This window comes from Rhinoderma darwinii, chromosome 2 (assembly GCF_050947455.1).
Source record: "Rhinoderma darwinii isolate aRhiDar2 chromosome 2, aRhiDar2.hap1, whole genome shotgun sequence".
NCBI classification, from domain to species: domain Eukaryota; kingdom Metazoa; phylum Chordata; class Amphibia; order Anura; family Rhinodermatidae; genus Rhinoderma; species Rhinoderma darwinii.
Window position 1 is genome coordinate 477809702 of NC_134688.1, and position 17691 is coordinate 477827392.

Genomic DNA, 17691 nt, shown 5'->3' on the forward strand with positions numbered 1-17691 from the left:
AATCATGCAAGTCTGCCCTCCGACACACGATAGACCAAATATCAATGCAACGACCCTAGACTGTTTATTCCTAAAGAATATACTGGGGTTGAAAATTAAGGCCCTTTTACATCGGCTGATGGGAGGCCGGTGCAGCGAGCGCCGATCAACGAGACATCGATGATCGGCACTCGCTTGCTCCTGTCACGCGGAGCTATGGATGGGGACAATAATGCCCAATAATCGTCCAGTGTAAAACCCCCTTAAGAGCTGTGATCTCAATGACTGCTGACTTCTTATCTCAGAGCACTGACTTAAAGGGGTTTTACACGGGGTGATTATCGGACAGACCATTAGTTCATATAACGCTCGTTCCTGATAATCGTCCAGTGTAAACAGATCAGCGATCAGCAGATGAACGATCAAACACTTGTTCATCTGCTGATCGCATTGTTTTAAAAAAGAGAAATATTCTGGTTGTCGGCAGCTCATCTTGGTGTGTAAACAGGGAGACGCGCTGCCGACATGATAATAATGTATGAGGACGAGGGATCGGAGTAACAACCGCTCGTCCCCATCCATAGCTCCGTGTGACAGGAGCAAACGAGCGCCGATCAACAATGTCTCGTGGATCGGCGTTCGCTGCACAGGGTGATTGTCGGCCGGTGTAAAAGGCCCTTAAGGCTACATTCAGACGAGCGTGTGCAACTTTGGAGGTGAAAAACTAACGTTTTTCACATCTGAGGTGCACCATTGCAGGACGCGTTATCACGGATTCCTCATAGACTAGAGTCTATGGAAGGATGCATGAAAACACATGAAAATAGGTTATGTTGTATTTTTCCACGGACCCTTCACATGCTCTGTTGAAATAACGGTCGTGTGAACGGCCCCATTGAAATACATGTGTCCCCGTCACACAGACGAGTTACATGCTCGTCTGACTGAGCCCTTAGTGTCCCAGCGTTGACTTATTATTTCACAGCGCTGACTTATTATCCCAGAGTGCTGACTTATTATCTCAGAGCGCTGACTTATTATCTCAGAGCGCTGACTTATTATCTCAGAGCGCTGACTTATTATCTCAGAGCGCTGACTTATTATCTCAGAGCGCTGACTTATTATCTCAGAGCGCTGACTTATTATCTCAGAACGCTGACTTATTATCTCAGAGCGCTGACTTATTATCTCAGAGCGCTGACTTATTATCTCAGAGCGCTGACTTATTATCTCAGAGCGCTGACTTATTATCTCAGAGCGCTGACTTATTATCTCAGAGCGCTGACTTATTATCTCAGAGCGCTGACTTATTATCTCAGAGCGCTGACTTATTATCTCAGAGCGCTGACTTATTATCCCAGAGCGCTGACTTATTATCCCAGAGCGCTGACTTATTATCCCAGAGTGCTGACTTATTATCCCAGAGCGCTGACTTATTATCTCAGAGCGCTGACTTATTATCTCAGAGTGCTGACTTATTATCTCAGAGCACTGACTTATTATCTCAGAGCGCTGACTTATTATCCCAGAGCGCTGACTTATTATCTCAGAGCGCTGACTTATTATCTCAGAGCGTTGACTTATTATCTCAGAGCGCTGACTTATTATCTCAGAGCGCTGACTTATTATCTCAGAGCGCTGACTTATTATCTCAGAGCGCTGACTTATTATCTCAGAGCGCTGACTTATTATCCCAGAGCGCTGACTTATTATCTCAGAGCGCTGACTTATTATCCCAGAGCGCTGACTTATTATCTCAGAGCGCTGACTTATTATCTCAGAGCGCTGACTTATTATCTCAGAGCGCTGACTTATTATCTCAGAGCGCTGACTTATTATCTCAGAGCGCTGACTTATGATCACACGGCTCTGACTGATTTCATAGCTCTGATTTATTATCTCAATGCACTGATTATGTGAGAGTATCTCTTTTTTTTCCAATGGCCCACGGTTCCCTCCCTACACCGTTAAATGTTGACTAAGGCTTCGTTCACATCTGCGCTAGGGTTCCGTTCCGACGTTCCGTCTGAGCTTTCCGTCAGAACGGAGCCCTGACAGACACAAACGGAAACCATTGGTTTCCGTCTCCATAACTGTTGATTTCAATGGTGACGGATCCGGTGCCAATGGTTTCCGTTTGTCTCCGTTGTGCAAGGGTTCCGTTGTTTTGAATGGAGCCCTAGCGCAGAGGTGAACGAAGCGTAAAATGTACACCGAAACCGTTGCGATAAATCTACCACCTACATGGGGTGGAGGTGACTATTTTCTACAAATACCTAGCCCAGTGCTGCAAGAAGGAACACCTCACCCCCAAAAACTGATAAAAGGTAAAGGCTGCATTCTCGTGAGCATTAGTCAAGCCCGCAATATGGCTGTCTGCTCGCTGACGGTCTAGGACATTGTCATTTCCCCCAGAAAGAGGCTATCCCTGACAATAATATTCCCTGAGGGTCACTATGTGGACTATATGCACGTGGTCTAATACCCGGACACTGTTACTGAAAACAATCCGCTGCATTCTTGTTCTTGTCCACTAGATGTCACTAGCCTTCGGAAACCTTTTTTCCGTAGAGACTGCTAAATCATTCCAAAAATCCAATAGTGATTGTGCCGAGGAGAAGACTTCAGACATAAGATTCTGCTGCTGAGATCATAATTGATACCTGATGAAATAGAAATTGAGCAGCAAACACTATCAGTATTTATCAGCTGCTGTTTCTACCGAACAGGTTCCAAGAGTTTATACATTTATCATTGAACCTTGAACACCATTTTTCTTTTTTAATTTAAATAGGTTAAAAAATTCTGTGCAGATTAATTTTTAATATATTTTTATAGCGGTCAGTGCGCCAAATCCCCTGTATAGACGTAGTTACATGATGAATGTCTTGCTACCTGCAGCCACCACTAGGGGGAGCTTACTGCAGACTGTAAATACGTTGAACTTAATAATAACACAGTATGCCGTGAGCTCCCTCTAGTGGTGGCTGCAGGCAGAGAGAGTTTTATCATGTAACTCTATGTCTTTGCAGGGGTTTTGGAGCTCTGTATCAGAAAAAAAGCTCTCCAACCATTAGAAAGAAAGATTATGTATATTATGAAAAATAAATCATTATAGACTATTTGACCTAAACATGAAAAGGGGGTATAAGTTGTAGATTTAGTTTCCGTATAAGAGTAACTAGTAGGGTCCTATCAAATTAAAGCGGAATACCGGAATATTTATTTGGAATCATTCAATCCTGGCATAGACTTTCCCAGTTATTTAGCTATAGGGGGCGATATAAAAGTTGCAGAGGTTGTAATTGTTTCCTGGTGCCTGTAGAGGGAGGCAAAGGCTCCTCTGCCACATAAGAGCACAGCAGTTCTTTGCAAAATCTGTACATCAGAAGCCGGTGCATCTCCTCACCCTTGTCGGTACTTTATTATCTCACCTAAATGAGTCCTATTGTCTTAAGATGAATTGCTGTATTAACCAGATATAAGATCAGATTGTGCAATGAACCGACACTGGTCCTCCGTGACATCATGTGCACACACTGGCGGCCAAGCAAAGATTCATGAGAATGCAGCCTATCCATTTACTAAATAGATCATAGATCCAAGTGGTCCTTAGGTCCTCCTGCCTCCGAAAAGAGACATCAGGCCCCAGTTGATTGATTATTGATCGCTGTGTTCAGAGGACAGACCTGCATTATATCATAACCTATACTATGCTGACTATGCCAAGCGCACGTTCTACGGAGAACAGTATGGAGTATACAGCAACCGCGTGACGACACTAGAGCGCACCCTGTGCAAATACGTAGAGCTACTTGTGATGACTGACACTAGTGACGCACAGAGGTGTCGCCCATACACTGGCTGCAGACTACAGTTATGTCATATATATGTATATAGGATTTAGGAGAAGGTTAAGTTAGACAAGATCTCCCTTCTACGTGTGCGAGTCTTCCACCGAGGAAAACTTCTACACAGATGTTCATTTCCGTATTAATGGTGAAACCTTCGTTCTAGAATGGATGATTTCATCGTATGATGAGTGGGGGAGTGATGTCATCATCCGAACACTATGCTGTAATATCCTCCCTGTCATCTCTCTGTAGAGTCCTTGTCTGGTTGTTCATCCCTATGGTGATAGAGCAATACATGCCATAGATTCCCCTACTCTGCAGTGCCTCCTTAAAGGGAACCTGTCACCAGTAGTTGCCCCTAGTGCTGGACATTGCCTCTGCTAATTGGCCTCTTTAAGTGCCAGTCAGGGTTAGAAGAAGTGAGCAACTCCCACCCTCCCCCGTAAATCCTTAGACACTTCTAAGGAATCGGGGCTGCTGGGAACATGGCCCACGTTACCCCTCTCTGCTCCACTGAACCTCTTGGGTGACTTTTTGGGAGCCCATTTTTGGCCACTTTGCACCTACTATTAGTACCGCTGTCAGGTGCCCAAAGGTTAAGAGGTCCCTCTTAGAAATGGTTTGCACTAACTTTGAAGTTCACCTGATATACAGCTTGTGGTCACCCCTTCTGCACAGGGGTTGTTATGTTCCATGCTTAGCCCTGGGGTCACTGCCTATCCCAAAATGATTTCCTATGTTCATCACGAGCGATTATTTCACACAGGACATAAGTTGGATAAAGAGAGCAGAATGTGATCACGACGTCACACACAACAACGCCATCTGAGTGACTTTTCCCTTTTAGCAATATCATTGAAGCAGATAAAAATTGCTTCCCGTCTACTTGACCCCGTTTGCATCTAGCGTCTTGCAACCGCCACAGTCCTAGTAATCACTGTCTCCTGGGTAATCTGTCATACTGGGCGGGGGAACGTTTTCTCGGAATATTGGTGTTGTTGAGACATTGAGGGTGGAGGGGGTTTCACCTGTTATTTTTGTTATGTTTTTAGCCAATCTTCTTCTTCCGTCAGTTCTCTCTGGTTTTGTGAGTTTGCTCGTTGTTGTTTTGCGTTGATTATTATTGCACTAAGTTTGACTGCACTGCACTGCACTACTGACAAGTCATTGCACAGGCCGAGAGGTAGAGAGCCGAAAGAGGTTGTTGATGATGTGATGGATAAAAATTAAAAAGTAGCTACGAAGCTGGAATGGGTTGAGCCCACTTAAAGTAAAGAAAACTGATCTTCCTAGATGTAACCACAACTTTTTGCCTTTCTTCCCGGAAATTACAAACACAAACATTTTCAGTTTAGGTCGATGGGAAATGCTATTCAGCACATGGAACGGTTGGAAGGGAACCTAGAGTCCGGCCATGGATATTGGGGGAATGTCTGGTCAACTGGTGGACGATGATCTTACAGGAACAGATATCTGGCCAACCATGAATGGAAAGTGTTTCATGGCATTGCTGAGGGCCTCCGAAATGTCCTTGAGCTTATCTTAAGAGGAATAACTGTTTGCTGGACGTTGACCTTTCATGTCGGCCAACCTCGAAAAACTTGGTTGTAGCTGCTGAAAGACCAGTTGTCCACGAGCCAAGCAGACCTTCCTCTAATATCCGTGGCTGACATTAGAACAGTTCAATGTGTTTGATGTTCTTAGATGACTTCTGGCATGAACCAGTCATGCTTTACCAACATTACAACTACACTAACCCGTTGAGATGCCAACTAACTATTAAGACGTTGTGTTTTTACGATACAAAAGTTGCATTCGTGCTTCCTGAAATAGAGGTGAAAGAGGTCCCCACTGGGACGGAAACTGGTGTCTATGTTAGATGTATCTTAGAGTGACTGAGATGGTGGTGGGGGAAACAAGAAAAAAAAACCTAATCTGTGAGCCAGTATTAAAGCTTCTTGGAGGAATCCCCCCCCCCCCCCTCTTGATTGCTGTGCACTGTGGTCCTCACAGACCTGTTATGATGTATTACCGAATGGTAGCGGTGGTTTTTGTCGATCTGTGGCGCATTTTCGAGAAGGACGTTGTTGGCTTCTAATTCCAGAGAACACCATGAGATCTTGAATTCGAGAGTTCTCCACGAGTGTCCCGTATCTTCTGGAAACAGGACACTGATTCATTTTGTCATTCGAAACAACAGCCATATTCTCGTAGTAGACACACATGTCCGAAGTAGCAGATCAGACCTAAAGTGCGACAAAACAAGGCTTGTACTGCAAGTATTAAGAACATGTTTAGTAGAGGTCTCAGCCTTACGCTTTCCTTGAGACGTTATGCTCGTATATTACAATGGCTGCTTGCTGCAATATCCTACTGAAATCAGGCAGAAAGTCGCTCGCCTGGAGCGGTGGGATCCCACGCCCGCAATGCTGTGATTAGATTTGCACTAGACTCAAGTACTTTTCACCTGGAGCTACAGAAGATTGCACCCACACACATGACGTGGACGGTGCGGCTGGAAGGAACAGACTGATGTCCTATTCTTGGGTTGTCATCTTGCGTTAGTAACCTGGTATTAGGTCATATTTTTTCCACACGCCCACTACTCATTATCATTTTTGCACCCAAGTCGTGTTTCTTTTTGTATTTTACGACAGGCCAGTATCTGGATAGAACTTTGGATTCTCACAATACATATATATATATATAGAACACACACAACCATTAGGCTCCAGTCCACTGCTTGCTGTCGTTTACATTTTCTTCGTCTCGGCCGAGGAGAGCGGGGAGAGGTCTTCTCTTGATGTGAGTTATCGGCTTGTTGGCGTCTGCTTTTTTTGTTTGAGAGGTTTCATTTGTGTGCTAATATCGAAGTATTGCACTTTTTCCCCTTGTTAAAAAAATACAAGGGGAATAATCTATAGTTGTTTGTTTCTTGCAATGAGTTGTAAAAAAAAAAAGTTACAAATTGAAATAAAAAATTTCAAATAGTGGAGTTTTTGGAAGTTGATCAAATTGTGACTCTAAATATTTTGGCAACTAAAAGTCTAGTGCTGGTGTTGATGGGGAACGGTCACTCGTTTTTTTGTATGTTTACCCCCAGGCAGTGTCTAGATAGCAGATGTATTTATTTGTTGTTTCGGGAAGACGGATTCCGCTCACTTCATGATCTTTGTAGACGTTTACCAAGAAGGAAACCACCTTACTGCCTTGTATCAGTCACGACACATTGTAAATCCACGGGCTGGGCCGCACCACTGCGGCTGAGCAAAAGAAAAAACAAAAAAGACCAAAATACTTCCTGGTCTCAGTTCTTGTCTCTATTTCTATAGATTGTACATTTTTTTTAAATAATATATTTTGAATAGATCTAAAGCAACGTGAGCTACGACACCCCCTCCCCCCTTCTGTCAATCACTGTCCATACAGCAGCACTAATTTCACTAAAGTTCTAGTTATCGATAGAACAGATTTTATTTAGTTTTGGGGTTTTTTTCAATTTTTTTTAAATTACTTTAATTAAATTACTAACACCGTTCCTTGTATTTAATCTTTACAAGCAGTATCAACCGTTCATGTGAAAAGCGATGACTTAAAAAACAAGAAAAAAAAAAGCGCAACTTTTTTAGTAGATTTTTAGATTTTCTTTTTGTCTGCTTTTTTGTTTTATTTTTCCTATTATTGATATGTAATTCTACTGTAGACCAAATATTAGAGTGGAGGGTGAATTTCAGGCACGAGGCAGGTAGTATGTTAAGATGCAAACATGCTACAAGTATCCAAAAAAAAAAGACTTCTCCATTTGTGTTTTTTCGATGGGCTGCTGGTTAGGGCTTCGCCCACTTGACGGCCGTGAAATAAGACAGAGGACGCTTACCGGTTCTCGGGAGATTTTTCAGTACAACACTAGTTCATTTTTGTAATCATTGTATTATGTTTCCCTCCGTAACGGGGCAGAAGCGCATTGCAGGTTTTGGCGAGTACCAAGGGGTTGACCATAGAGTAAGGCCTTTGTGTTTAGACAATGCTTTGAGTTCGTTCGTTCATTTTATTGTACATGTACAGCATATATCTTTAGCTTTTTATATCATTTTAATAGGAAGAAATTATTTTTGTCAGATGAGAATGCACTAGAGTATATTTGGTACCGTGCTGCGGTTATGTTTTGAGGCAATGTGCCTGGTGTCATGTGATGGCGTATGGGGTTGTACAGGGTACCGCCATGGTCACGTGTATCCCCCCCTTTATGGTTTTGCAAAAAAATTCTACAATAAATTACATCACTTCCAGGCGATGAAAAAAAATGTTTATTCTATTACACAGACTGAATGATGAAACAATTGTCTTGGAGAATTCTTAAAGGGGTCCTCCAGTCAAAAAGTTTTGTCTCGAGAACAATTGCAGTTCTATAGATAAGCCCTGTAATTTCTGCACCCTAGAACCTAAATGCACCACTACCTAACCTTAGGAAGGAAGCTGGTGGCTGCCCTGTCATCTAGAAGATTCTGCAGAACACCCTTCCCAAAAAAAAAAATTAATTTGCAGGTGGAGGACATCTTCTAGGGTGCAAATTTCCTTGGAAAATTTCCGCAAATCTATAAATGCTCTGATTAAATTCAGGTAAAATTTGATCCTTATGAAAAAAAATAATAATAATTATTAGTCAAAAAATTGACCTCCCCATCTTGTAATTATTCATCTCTTGGTGCTAACTCGTTAAATCCAAATTTCAAATTCGCCTTTTCTATATTTTTAGTACTTCAGTATTAATGTTTCTCAATCAATGGTGCTCAATCTTTCTAATCATTTTGATGAATATTGGGGGAAATCATTTTGAAGAATATTCCAACCCCTGGTCACTGAAATGGGCTCAAACCAAACTGTGGGCCAAAAGTTTCCAGCAAAGAGAAAAGGTGCATTGTGGAAATAGGGTCAAAATTATTATTGAACAGTTTTGTGTAATTGATCTTTTTCATTGCCTGTAACGTGCGGTCACAATTTCGAGTGGGGTGTTTGACATCTTCCTTGCAAATCGGAAGCCCCAATCTCTGGGCAGGAAGCCTGCAATGTAAAAATATGGTCACTTAACCACACACTTAAAAAAAAAAAATCTATTCATACGGTGCGCCCTCAGCTGAAATTGTCTTGAAATGAGAACTGAAAGATTTTTTTATTTTTTTTTAATGGAAGGAATCCTATTTTTGTTTTTTGTGTAATATTTTCTATTTTGAATGCATTTTATTGGTATAAGACTGTTTTGTTTTGTTATAATTCTCTTTGGTGAAGGCATTAATAAACATTTTTTTTTAAAAAAAATTAAATTAAAAATTAAAGGAGAGAGACAATTTGAAACAATCTATGTTTGCCCTTATGGATATGCTGCATATCTGAGATATTAAAGCTGATTTGTCAATGAGTGTTAAAGATGGGATAAGAATTTTTTTTGTACGTGTTAAGATAATATTTGTATCCACTGCTGTTCATTTTGTGTTGAAAGGAACGTAGAAAAGGGATTGTTGTGTTTTTGAGTTGAATTTTTCTTTAATAAGAAGATTATTATTTATAAGATGTCAAACACTGGACTTTGAGTTTAAGCATTAAGAAAAAAAAATGGCCATTTCTATATCGATAAACGGTGTCCCTGCCAAATCTCCTTTTTCTTCCATTATAATTTTCGATTTTATAAACATCATTGAAAAAAAATTATCTTTTGTCATTGAAGAAAACTTTTTGAAATCAACATAAAAATTAAGGAAGTTCAAAAAGGAGAGGAGGGAAGGGACATCATGACATTCAAATACAAAAATTTCCATATATAGAGGGGTTGAGCTGCGGAATCCCATACACCATAGATCCTTCTCCATCTCGACCTATCAACACAACCAAATTCACTGTCATTTGGATATGAAACCATAAGGTTCATTCTTCATTATGAGATCACAGAGCACAAAAACAGCACTCAATGTGCAAATTGGATTTGGGGTGTACTTTCTTCTTTCCTTACAAATTCCCTCACCATGCATACGGTTTCTAGTATATGTGCCTTTATTTCTGCTTTTATAAAGTAACCCAATTGGGCTGCCCTTGCCCCCTCGTTCTATTATAGCTACCGTCTGTCTTCTCCAAGGAGTTAGCACAACCCTTCTGCATTCAAGCCTCGGAACGCAATTTAGTTTGTGTTCATTGGTAAGGATGAGGCCTGAATTTCCCTCCATCCCTTGCCTAGAAGATAAGGGACCTCGTCACTACCTTGAAAGTCCATTAGTCCCCATCATGATATAATTATTTTTGTATTATAGACATAGAGTGTGGCCTTAAACTCATTCCCTCACCTCATAGCTCATCACTTATTGATGTTCAATTCACCTTAATTTTCATGCATCATTATCGGACCCAGGGTGTAAAAGGTTTTAACAGACAGCGGGGTAGTTTTTTGTTCCTTATAGTTGATAAGTGCTTCCTACTACAGGTGCGGGCCACAAACAGCCCCCAAAATGTTACCCCAGTTCTTAAGAATCACAAGACTTCATCACTGCCAGATTGATGTTTTATCTTTCTTCACTGTGAAAACTGCCTCCTTCAAGACTTGAATATATTCTCTCCACTCACTTCAGTTTTACTCGCCCATTTCTTCTACCCTTGGTTTCCTTCCAAATGACTTTGTGATCAATTCAAAACCAAATTCGTGATGGACAAGCTTTTTCAATTACAAGTGATAAAAGAGTCTGGTCTGTGGGTTCTAGGTATAGTCCCCATCTGTACTTTCTTGTCATTTAAAAATCCCAAATTATTCAAATATATGCATAGACACCCTTCTAATATTTGTCAAAATATATGCGAGAAGTCTTTTACCAAGAGCCAAGTCAAGTGCAGATCTTGGCATGAGAGGGACCGCCATGGGTACATCATCATGCCCTAAGCATTTAACTTTGTCGCTCTAATAGCTCAATCATTGAGATTCTACAAAATAAGCTTATAAAAATATTATGAGACATGGTTGTCACAACTTTTTGAACCCTTATTAGAAAATGACCAACTGAGTACTGATGACCAATTTTCCAGACCAGAACGGGACCCCCGCTTACTCAACCCCTCTCCAAAGCTATTTAAATAAATACAAACATTACATTCCCTCACGAATAGTCCAGACTGAGGTAACAACCTCCAATACCGGATCACACATTTGCATTTGCACCATAACCGAGCTATAAGCAGCACTATCTACTCACTAGTCATACACTCGCAGCCCACAGCTGCCATCTCCACATGTTAATATTTCAGTTCAGAGAACGACGCTAGGAAGACAATAAGGAATTGTGTGTTTTTAAGGAGAAAACAAATATTCTAAAATAAATAAAATGGTCGGAGCATTACAAGACAAGACAGCCGCATCTATTCACTAACTGTTTTTTTGGTACTGTTCAATTCACTTCCTCTGTACAAGTGTTGTTTAGGCAGCATATATGTATACCTGTGTATACATATATACTGTGTGTATGTCTTTATATATACATTTCTGTATTCTGTGTGAGTTGACATGTATATATTTGTATTTAAAAGAAAAAACAAACAATTGATTGAAAATAAGCAGAAGATTTGAAGGTATTTTATCCATTGGTAACAGCACGCTATCCATGGCGTCAGTGGTTAATACAAGGAATACCAGTAACTCTTGACCTGCCTTTGAAAAAAAAAGAAAAAATGTTGTCATTTTTTTTGTTTGATAACCAGGGTGTGGTGGGCGATTGTGTGAAAGTGGTCGTAAAAAATCTAAAAGAAAAACTTCTCAAAGCACCTTATTGTGGCACGGAACGTGTCCTCTCTGATGTTACGCACCTTATACACGTGGGAGTACAGGAAAGTCGCACTCATGTTATGTACACTTCTCCTGTCTGGTTTCAATTTATTTTATTTTTTTAAATCACAATCATTCCAGAATTAAAATTTTCTATTTTTATAATTCAGTAGTTGAAACCAATGTCCGCATCCTGCCCATGAATGACCCTGTAAGGGGTGAAAGGTCTCGTGTCACTGGGCAGATGCGATCTAAAGGCTACGATTATTTCATGGGCCTTTACAAAAATAATAGCAACTCAAATGAAGTAATTGCCGGTTATGTTATATTGACCGGTTAAGTAAGAACTTAAAAATAAGGAAGAATGTATAGCCACATCCTATTATAATGTCTAATACGAGAGAACTGTGGGGACAACGTAAAAAAGAAATAACGGGTCTGAGATAAAAAGTTATCATCTCCAAATTGCAAAAAAGGCAGAGCTTTAAAATGTTGGGAATTCGCAAATGAAAAACTCCCAGGACCCTGCTAAAAAAGACCCTGAGATAAAAACTCTGCCGATGTATTATCTCTTAAAAGGAAGTACTTCAAATGTTGGGGTTTTTATCAAAAAGTCCGAACCCTGAGATAAAAAAAAAATCTCAGTTCTGACAAAAAAGTCAGTGGTCTGAGAATATATCTCAGAACTGTTGTTTGTTGTTACGGATTTCATTTATGTTGCCTCCAGAGCTCTCGCTCAGTTTATACAATGCTTAGAGGAGATTTTACCGAACTTAATTAGCACTTACTACCCACAAAGTGATATTTTTACAACTTTCCCTCCCTCCCTAAAGTAACGTCCATCCATTATTATAACATCAGCCCATCAGCAAGTCGTGATGGACTGGCACTATGTTTGCTTGTCTGTGAGACCTGTTATAACCCCCAAACACCCCCCACTACATTATTACGTCTTTGTGTCAAGGCAGGCCAAGAGTCCTGGGTCAAGAATGAAACTTTTTCATTTTCTTTTTGAGATTTTTTTTATTTTATTTCAGTAACATTTGTCAATAGTGGAGAAAAAAAGCAAAGAGAAATATAGACTTTTAAGATAAAAAAAAAAAAAAGAAAAAAAAAAAAAGAAATGCATACGCCTTTTTATCAAGTGCTTTAAAATATAGAATTACTACACACATCCTGACAGCTTTTTATTTCAACAGTGGCAGAACCCTTAAGGCCATCTACTATTAGCCTCTTATCTTTCTCACCTATATTTACCTGTGATTTGTATTTGTTATTTAAACAGGACAAAAAAAAATATATAAAAAAAACAAAAAAAGAACATAATTGTAGCGCTTCAATATTCTATTATATTACTATTGTGACATTTTTTGAATACTGTGAAAGTTTATCTCTTGCATATACTTTATACAGAAGTATTACGCCTTAAATACGAAAAAAAAAAACTTTTACAAGTTTTCTGTTCTGTGTGGAAGAAGTTATCGATGTTGCTAAAGAATGATGTATTTTTTTTTTTTGTTTTTTTTTTTTATTTTTTTTTTTAAATGTTACCAGCACTTTTTGTAAGTTTCACTTTCTGAGGTATTGTAAATTCACACTGTTTGTGAAGTTTGAATATGAAGGAAGAATAAAACAAAAATGAAAATTATTTCAATGTAGTTACGTCTGCTTGTTTTAAAAAAAAAAAAAAAAAATATCTGCGGGTTGCCCGATGGCCTCTTTAAATGCTTGGTTTGGGAGTCCCTCTAAATACTATAATTTTTTTCACTGCTAGAGATTTTAGGACACTTTTCACTTTTGACCTCTGGCACATTGTGAATATGCAACCCAGCACTTTACACTCATGGACGCCTTCATGCAACTTTCCATCAAAAGCGTAACGTTTTTTAAAACATGCATAAATAATCATGTTTGTGGCTTAAAGGGGTTTTCTTAACTGCCCTTAAAAAAATCCAAGCCACTTTGTAATCCATTTCAATGAAACATACTGCGCCATTCCTGAGCTATCAATTTACCTCTGTGCCACGTCCACACACCAGAAAGTGGCCCATCAGTTCATCCTGCTGCCGACGTCCCTAACATGGTCGAGTCTACGCAGTTCATCTCTGTTTTTCTCTGGTCTGATCAGCGCTTTCCGTTGCTTGGCACGTGCTCAGACAGCAGTTCTGCCATCACTCCTCGAGATGCGCTCTTTTCTTACTGCGCATGCTCGGCCACGTCCATAGACTTCTATCGGCACCATTGACTTCAATAGAGGCCATAGAAAGCAATATGATGCCAAGCATGCACAGTAACAGTTCTGTTTAAAAAAAAAAAAGGTAGCCATAGTGATACTGAAGGTAAGCAAAAGTAGGGATTTTTACAAAATTGTGCGCCAATTTGTATTGGATAGATTGTATAGTAGATGTGATCCCAGCTCTAACCTAGCGATTTATGGCAGTCAGAAAACCCCTTTAAAGTCTGGCCCAAGCAGAGCCTGAGACTCGCAACACTATCTAACCAGGGATGTCATCCTGCAAACAGTGCCAGGGCTTTGTAATGCAAATAGGCTTTGTGGTAAGGTATTGCGACTTTTTCTGTTCCATCTATTCACCCAGGGACTTTGCTTCAATATGACGGATCAGTGGTGCTATGAAATATTAATTGCGTGTTCCAAGGGCGCTTAAAGGCCCATGCCCCAAGGCATATGTACCCCCAATCTCCATATATATATATATATATATATATATATATATATATATAAATAAATTAAAACAACTTTTATAACACGATAGGCTTAGATACACCAGCTCAGCAGTAAGCTGTCCCTTAATATGACTTTATGATGAAAAAAAGTTCTATGGGTCCTGGAAGCTGTGTTCATAGAATATTTGTCCCCAAATAATTTACCTTGTCATAAAGACTGATCTATGTATGATAGTAAACCTCTAAATAATACAACCATACAATTACCTAATAATATCACTATATAATAATAATAATAATACCGCCGCATCATAACCACACATTGTAACTGAATAATATCACCATACGGTTACTGAATAATACCGCCATACTGTTACTGAATAATACCAACACATCATAACCACATAGTGACTGAATAATACCCCCATACTGTTACTGAATAATACTGCCACACCATAACCACATAGTGACTGAATAATACCCCCATACTGTTAGTGAATAATACCACCACACCATAACCACATAGTGACTGAATAATACCCCCATACTGTTAGTGAATAATACCTCCACACCATAACTACATAGTGACTGAATAATACCCCCATACTGTTACTGAATAATACCGCCACACCATAACCACATAGTGACTGAATAATACCCCATACTGTTACTGAATAATAACACCACACCATAACCACATAGTGACTGAATAATACCACCATACTGTTACTGAATAATACCACCATACTGTTACTGAATAATACCTCCACACCATAACCACATAGTGACTGAATAATACCCCCATACTGTTACTGAATAATACCCCCACACCATAACCACATAGTGACTGAATAATACCCCCATACTGATACTGAATAATACCACCACACCATAACCACATAGTGACAGAATAATACCCTCATACTATTACTGAATAATACAGCCACACCATAACCACATAGCGACTGACTAATACCCCCATACTGTTACTGAATAATACCTCCACACCATAACCACATAGTGACTTAATAATACCACCATACTGTTACTGAATAATACCACCACACCATAACCACATAGTGACTGAATAATACCCCCATACTGTTACTGAATAATACCGCCACACAATAACCACATAGTGACTGAATAATACCCCCATACTATTACTGAATAATACCGCCACACCATGACCACATAGTGACTGAATAATACCCCCATACTGTTACTGAATAATACCTCCACACCATAACCACATAGTGACTGAATAATACCCCCGTACTGTTACTGAATAATACCTCCACACCATAACCACATAGTGACTTAATAATACCACCATACTGTTACTGAATAATACCACCACACCATAACCACATAGTGACTGAATAATACCTCATACTGTTACTGACTAATACCACCACACCATAACCACATAGTGACTGAATAATACCACCATACTGTTACTGAATAATACCTGCACACCATAACCACATAGTGACTGAATAATACCCCCATACTGTTACTGAATAATACCACCACATCATAACCACATATTACCACTACATAGTGACTGAATAATACCTCCACACCATAACCACATATTACCACTATATAGTGACTGAATAATACCCCCATACTGTTACTGAATAATACTGCCACACCATAACCACATATTACCACTAGAAACAATGGGAGGGTTCCTCCAGCTCACCTTGTCACGGATATGTTGTGTCGTTTGCGGAACGAGTCCTCGTGTCGGTACACGTGTAAACATAGACAAAAAAGTGGAAATTGAATCCAGCGCTGAGTCCTTTAAGGTCTGTTAAAATAGGAAGCTTCTTCCAAGTTTTATTTGCAACAAAGTTAAAACAACAAATATAATGAGTACGGGTATTACCACTACATAGTAATATCTCCACACCATGATCACATGTTACCACCACATAGTGACTGAAACATACCCTCATACTGTTACTGAATAATACCTCCACACCATAACCACATAGTGACTGAATAATACCCCCATACTGTTACTGAATAATACCTCCACACCATAACCACATAGACTGAATAATACCGCCATACTGTTACTGAATAATACCGCCACACCATAACCACATAGTGACTGAATAATACCGCCATACTGTTACTGAATAATAACCCCATAGTGTTACTGAATAATACCGCCACACCATAACCACATAGCGACTGAATAATACCCCCATACTGTTACTGAATAATACCACCATACCATAACCACATAGTGACTGAATAATACCACCATACTGTTACTGAATAATACTGCCACACCATAACCACATAGTGACTGAATAATACCCCCATACTGTTACTGAATAATACCACCACACCATAACCACAAAGTGACTGAATAATACCTCCATACTGTTACTGAATAATACCACCATACCATAACCACATAGTGACTGAATAATACCCCCATACTGTTACTGAATAATACCTCCACACCATAACCACATAGACTGAATAATACCGCCATACTGTTACTGAATAATACCGCCACACCATAACCACATAGTGACTGAATAATACCCCCATACTGTTACTGAATAATACCTCCACACCATAACCACATAGTAACTGAATAATACCACGATACTGTTACTGAATAATACTGCCACACCATAACCACATAGTGACTGAATAATACCCCCATACTGTTACTGAATAATACCACCACACCATAACCACATAGTGACTGAATAATACCGCCATACTGTTACTGAATAATACCTCCACACCATAACCACATAGTGAATGAATAATACCGCCATACTGTTACTGAATAATACCTCCACACCATAACCACATAGTGAATGAATAATACCACCATACTGTTACTGAATAATACCACCACACCATAACCACATAGTGACTGAATAATACCCCCATACTGTTACTGAATAATACCGCCACACAATAACCACATAGTGACTGAATAATACCCCCATACTGTTACTGAATAATACCGCCACACCATGACCACATAGTGACTGAATAATACCCCCATACTGTTACTGAATAATACCTCCACACCATAACCACATAGTGACTGAATAATACCCCCGTACTGTTACTGAATAATACCGCCACACCATAACCACATAGTGACTGAATAATACCACCATACTGTTACTGAATAATACCGCCACACCATAACCACATAGTGACTGAATAATACCCCCATACTGTTACTGAATAATACCTGCACACCATAACCACATAGTGACTGAATAATACCCCCATACTGTTACTGAATAATACCACCACATCATAACCACATATTACCACTACATAGTGACTGAATAATACCTCCACACCATAACCACATATTACCACTAT